Here is a 6819-nt window from a genome sequence, read left to right as displayed (position 1 = left end):
CATCACATACTGGCATGGGCTGTGTACTCATGCAGAAAGGCAAGGTCATTGCCTACGCTTCTCGACAGCTCAAGGTGCACGAGAAGAACTACACCACCCACGATTTGGAATTGGGTGCGGTTGTATTTGCATTGAAGCTATGGAGACATTACTTGTATGGCACCAAGTGCATAATTTATTCGGATCACAAGAGTCTTCAGCATCTGTTCAATCAGAAGGAATTGAACATGCGACAAAGGCGATGGATGGAAACTCTAAATGATTATGACTGTGAGATAAGATACCATCCAGGCAAGGCAAATGTGGTTGCCGACGCCTTAAGCAGAAAAGAAAGGGTTAAACCGATCAGAATCAATGCCAAGCGCATTGAAATAAGAAATAATTTGAATGAAAGGGTGTTAGCTGCACAGAAGGAAGCTGTGCTGGAAGCTAACTATCCTGCAGAAAAGTTGGGAGTAACTGAGGAGCAGTTATCCCACGACAAAGATGGGATGCTGCGACTAAACAGACGAATATGGGTTCCAGTTTATGGAGGACTTCGGGATGTTATCCTCCAGGAAGCCCACAGCTCTAAATATTCCGTTCATCCTGGAGCTGATAAAATGTACCAGGATTTGAAATCAAACTACTGGTGGATTGGTTTGAAGAAGTCAGTAGCTGAGTATGTAGCCAAATGTTTGACTTGTGCACAAGTCAAGGCTGAGCATCAGAAGCCGTCAGGTTTGCTTCAGCAACCTGAAATTCCCAAGTGGAAATGGGAAATGGTGACAATGGATTTTATCACCAAGTTGCCGAAGACGAAAAAGGGAAATGATACCATATGGGTCATAGTTGACAGACTGACTAAGTCAGCTCATTTTCTACCCATCAAAGAGACGTATAGCTCAGATATGTTAGCTCAATTATACGTCGATAAAATTGTAGCATTGCATGGTATAACTGTATCTATTATCTCTGATAGAGATACGAGGTATACGTCGCATTTTTGGAAGAGTTTCCAACAATCGTTGGGCACTCGTTTGAATTTTAGTACGGCCTATCATCCTCAGACTGATGGTCAGAGTGAGCGTACTATTCAAACCTTGGAAGACATGCTTCGTGCATGTGCGATCGACTTGGGTGGTAGTTGGGATAAGAACCTACCACTGATTGAATTCTCCTACAACAACAGCTACCATTCCAGCATCAAGGCTGCGCCTTTTGAGGCCCTATACGGTAGAAAGTGTAGATCGCCCATTTGTTGGGCAGAAGTTGGAGATGTCCAGTTGTCTGGACCAGATATCGTCTTTGAGACGACAGACAAGATCGTTCAGATCCGTGATCGTTTGAAAGCTGCCAGGGATAGGCAGAAAAGTTATGCGGATCCTAAGCACAAGGATTTTCACTTCAATGTAGGTGATAAAGTGTTGCTCAAAGTATCGCCCTGGAAGGGTGTAATGCGATTTGGAAAGAAAGGCAAGCTAAGCCCGAGATACATAGGACCTTTCGAGATAATCGAACGTGTCGGGGCAGTCGCTTATAAGTTAAACTTGCCTGAGGAACTTAGCGCCATTCATAATGTGTTCCACATCTGTAACTTGAAGAAGTGTTTCGTTGACGAATCACTGGTTATACCGCATATAGATATACACATAGACGAGAGTCTAAAATTTGTGGAAAAACCTTTGTCGATTGAGGATCGACAGGTAAAGAAGCTTCGAAGGAAGCACGTGCCTATTGTTAAGGTCAAGTGGGATGCCCGTAGAGGTCCCGAATACACGTGGGAAGTGGAATCCACGATGAAAGAAAAATATCCCCATTTGTTTGAATAAATCTCGGGGTCGAGATTTCTTTTAAGGGGGTGAGGATGTAACACCTCGAAAAATTTCGTCCAATAATGTCTTGACACGTGTCATAAGGTTCCGGTATGTGAAAACATACTTTAGGAGGACTAAAAGTGACAAACAGTGAAAACTATGGAACGTAAGGGTCCAAAGTGTCAATAATGGATAAATAGGCTCTATGATAACCCTACATAATGTTTATAACCTTAAACGGATGGTTCATGGATCATACGACGCGGAAATTGCACAAAAGTGAAGTATTGCAAACTATAGGGGCCAAAAGTGTCAACATGTTTAATTTATACCTCTGAGTGAACTTTTGGCAGACCCGAAGCTTTGTAAAGCTAAAATATACTCACTAGAATATGTGGTAAAAATTTCATGAAGTTTCGTTATAGTAGGAGAAAGTTATGGCCAAAACCGTAACTATAGGGGCTAAAAGTGTCAACATGTTGAATTTATACCTCTGAGTGATCTTTTGGCAGACCCGAAGCTTTGTAAAGCTAAAATATACTCACTAGAATATGTGGTAAAAATTTCATGAAGTTTCGTTATCATATGAGAAAGTTATGGCCAAAACCGTACTTGAGGGGTTAAAAGCGTCAACGTCAAATTTTATGGCTTTTCGGGCGAGCGCAAAATCAAACAAGGACATTACCATGTTGGTAAATGTCCAAGGGTTCTTAAAAACCAGATTCGAGGGTTTACGAGTCAAGATTCATGGCCAAATCATCGCAACCAAAGTACAGGGACCAAAACTGCAACAAATGGGCAAACTTTGGAGCTGCCAATAAACCCAGGTGCAGAATCCGCGAACAGCAGCGATTTGGGTCCGAATTTAAGTGGGTAACAGCTGTTTTCACCTCCCAAAAGCTCCAATAACATTGCATGCATGCCTAGGCCACAGTAACCCCTTGCAAACATCAACAATTCAGCTTTAAATCTGATCCAAAGCTCATTTTACTAAACACTTGTGTTGTGAACAAGAACTTCCAAACTTGCAAAAGCTCTCAAGCATCTCTGAAGCATTTCTGGACATCAAGGCCGATTTCTAGTGTTAGCTTAACATCAATAGGACATTGGTAAGCTTCTAATTCGGTCTCTAATCCGTTCTTGCTTTGATTATTGCTAAAAGTCAAACTGTTTGATCATACACTTTGACTTTCTGATTAAACAAGTTTCAATCACTCATTTCTCGAATTGAAACCAGATTTATGTTGGTATTTATGTGGGAAACAAACCTTCTAAAGGGTATTATCTGATTCCCACTATATGCATGCTAATTGTCGAGTCAAACGTATTTCTAAAAAGTCAACAGAAGTGATTTTTGCAAAAATAAGCTTGAATGTTAATATATTAGACATGCAATCTGATTGATCATCATAAATAACTTGTAATACATATAAGAATGTGTTTTATCATCATCAACTCGACAATCTATAGTATAAATACGAATCGGAGCCGAAAGTCCTATAAAACGACTAATTCGTAGACTATCGATTCGGATTCGTACATGCATGTTTGAGATCTGTATTGGAGAGTATTTTTGACTATTTTTATTTTAGTTAAACTTTCTGGAATTTTCGTTGATTAAGTCTATGCTTAGCCGATTCGAATGCATGTTTCCGATTTATGCATAAAGTTGACTATTTTGCCCTTTTTGATATAAAACGTGATTTTTGGAAAAGTGAAAGAGTAGAAATCTTTATTTCTAATATATAAACCTGCACCGAAAATTTCGGATCAGTTGGTGGTCCAGATTTTGAGTTATGGCCATTAGCGTAAAACTATGTTCTTAATTTACATAAACGGCCCTTTTCGCGTATAACCTATTTCTGGCCACGTTTTGATGCAAAACTTTTTACCAACTGATGTATTATAATATTCTGGGAATTTTGATGATTTTTAATTAATTTTTGGCTGAACGGATCCTAGATCGCCTAGTTATTTCGGGTTATGTCGGTTTAGACCGTTTAGGCCATAAAATGAGTTTTACACATTCTTTTGACCCAAAACCTTTTTCTACTGATTTTATAAGTTAAATAAATTATTTTAAGTATTCTGGAAATATAAAAATCTCAGATTTATTGTGAAAACCCGAAAACGCCCTTAAATCGCATTTTTAGCATTTTAAAGCGCATAGTAAGCGTTATACTCGTTTTAAACATATAAGACTTATACCTACTGATGTAATTTGCATATTTTCATAAATAACAGTAAGTATAAGTATATGAACTCAGATTTCCAGTTTTGGCATTTTTAGCCCTTGTGAAATTACTAAAATACCCCTACGGTGCATAGTTTGGTTTTAAATGATAAATTTGATATATGGGCCATACCCTACTGATATAATATGTTATATTAAGTATATTTACTGTATGAACCAGACCCGAAACTCAGATTTCTAATTTTACTCTTTTATTATCTTTTAAATGACCAAAATGCCCTTCTAAGGCATAAATTGGGTTTAAAATTATTCCGGGCAATATAGAACATAACTTACTGATATAATATCATATTTTAAGCATATTATCTCAGGGAACTTGCATTTGACTCTTTTGGCTACCCGTAACGCCCTTATTGCGTTCGGTTCGGTTTACGTAACTAGTTTGCGTAAATTGACCGAAACGGGTCAGACGTCATCATTTTTATCTCAAAATCCAGAATGTATTTAGTATACCCATATTATACAAGTATTCAAACTTGTCGGGTCTAAATCACATTCTATCCGGTCTTTCGCTTAATCGTGCGTGAACTGAATCATCCTTAAACTAACCGGTCAAAGCTTAAGCTTAAATAAAGGACCCGTTAGGAATCTAATAGGTTAATTATAAACCTTTGTTCCAGATTAGGAGGCCCAGTAAAAGCTACCACTCTTACCGTTTGTGTTACATACTTGCTCAGGTAAATACATTTTGACTTATTTTCCCTATACGGGCTTGGGGTACGGTATTTAAAATACCGCTTGATCGGGCGCACAAGTCCTGCACCTTATGGGTGTACAGTCTTGAATAGCTTGTGCGACTCGTTTAAACAGTCTTGTCTTACTTTAGGCTTTGGGGGGTTATTGACCGTGTCCCGGATATCCTTGGCATTATCTTACGAGATGGCCACGACCAGAGCACGGGGTGTAGGCGTACACTCGTCGTGTATAACTCTTTAATGTGGTGTGTCATTTAATTCTTAGCCCGGACAGCAGATCCCGGGCCACCAAAGATACGAGTGCATGTAAATCGTTCACAAGTTTATATTATATAATTGTCCCAAGTTAATAAAAATATTTATGCCTTGTGCATTTAAATCAATTTTCAATCATTTTCAAAATGAGTCAGTCGATTTGTATTTACCAGTGTAAACTGACGTATTTTTCCCAAAAGGTTAAGTGCAGGTACTATACGAAATAGGCTGGCTGTTTCCTATGAGCGTCCACTATAGTCTCGCAAGCTCGGACGACAAATATCTGTTGAACTATTTTATCTTATTTTTACTTGATCCGCCTGTGGATCCGTTTCAACTACTTATGATGTTATTATGTCATTTTAATTAAAGTTGAAATGTATCTATTCTGCTTCCGCTGTGCATTATTATATTGTGTTGATTGTCTATGACGATGCCAACTACGTCACTGTCCCCACACCGGGCCCACCGGTGACACGTGGAAATCGGGGGTGTGACAACAACCCTAAGGCGAAGCTGTATCAGTGTCCAGATTCCAGGTTCATCACTTATAGTGCCTGGACAGGTCTTAATACAGGAGCCAAACCCTAAAAAACAACACAACCAATAAAGAACACAAAGACAATACACAAAGAAGAAACCAAACAATCAAATAAAGGTGCCGGTCCTCACTACCCCGACTTCAACTAATCCAATCAAAAGAAAGACAAGGGAAAGAATACTCTCACAGTGGGTGCAACACCTTCAAGCAATATAATACTGTAACCTTCTTGGGTTACAGCTTGCTTCCAAAAACAACAAACAACTGGTTAGTTTGCTCTGAAGCCTTCTAGGGTTTCAGAGACCAACACAACCTTCACAACATCAAGATCTATACCGTCACATTTCCCAAGATCCACAGATAACAACAGATCTACAATAACAACAAACAAATCAGTACAAAAGATCAAACAACCCTAACAGCGGAAGACTTAGATCTGAAGTTCAGAGCCTGAGATGCTCTGATACCATGTAAAATGGTATAGATCTAACAAAGATATAAAGAACACACCAGATCTAGTGACAAAACGGTGACAAAACTTTTATTGATTTACCCAAACCAGAAAAACACCCAACTAGTAACCCTAGATCTCAAACTTATGAGATCTATATGAAATACAATACAAGTTCAACAGATTAGTAAAATCTGTTGAACATAACAGAAATACAAACAAAGTAAAAACAAAAACTGAGATCAACAAGATCTCTAATACAATCACGATCTCAACACTGAGATCTACAACTCTAGATGATGAAGATCTTCAACACCAGATGAACCAAGGTGAACAATCCAGATGAACACCACAAGAACGAACACAGAGAGAAGTGAATGAAACCCTAGAAAATATCCGGAACAACTGAGAAGCTTCATTCTCTCTTATCCATTATATATCAGCTGCCATCACAAGATACAAGGAAGACCCTGAACTTTTAAGAACAACACACAAAACCCCTTGAAGTTACACTTAACACCCTGAGCCTATAACGAACTCACAACAACTGTAACAACTTGACAAGCCCAACAACATGTCATCATAATATCCAGAGCCCAATAACAATCAGCCCAATAACAGTATATTTGAAGTATGAATTACAAGAAATATAAGCCCATTTATTTTAACAATTTTTATTTTTAAAATCCCAGTTTTACATCTCATGTTATTCGCTCTAATTTTTTTTATTCAATACATTTATACTATCATTCAATTTTCAATACTTGCCAAGTTACATCAAAACAAAAGATAGACGGGCAACAAGTTGCGCCGCCACATCTAAATTG

Source organism: Helianthus annuus, chromosome 13 (assembly GCF_002127325.2).
Source record: "Helianthus annuus cultivar XRQ/B chromosome 13, HanXRQr2.0-SUNRISE, whole genome shotgun sequence".
Taxonomy (NCBI): Eukaryota; Viridiplantae; Streptophyta; class Magnoliopsida; order Asterales; family Asteraceae; genus Helianthus; species Helianthus annuus.
The sequence above is the reverse complement of the archived record's forward strand: the minus strand, read 5'-3'. Positions refer to the sequence as shown.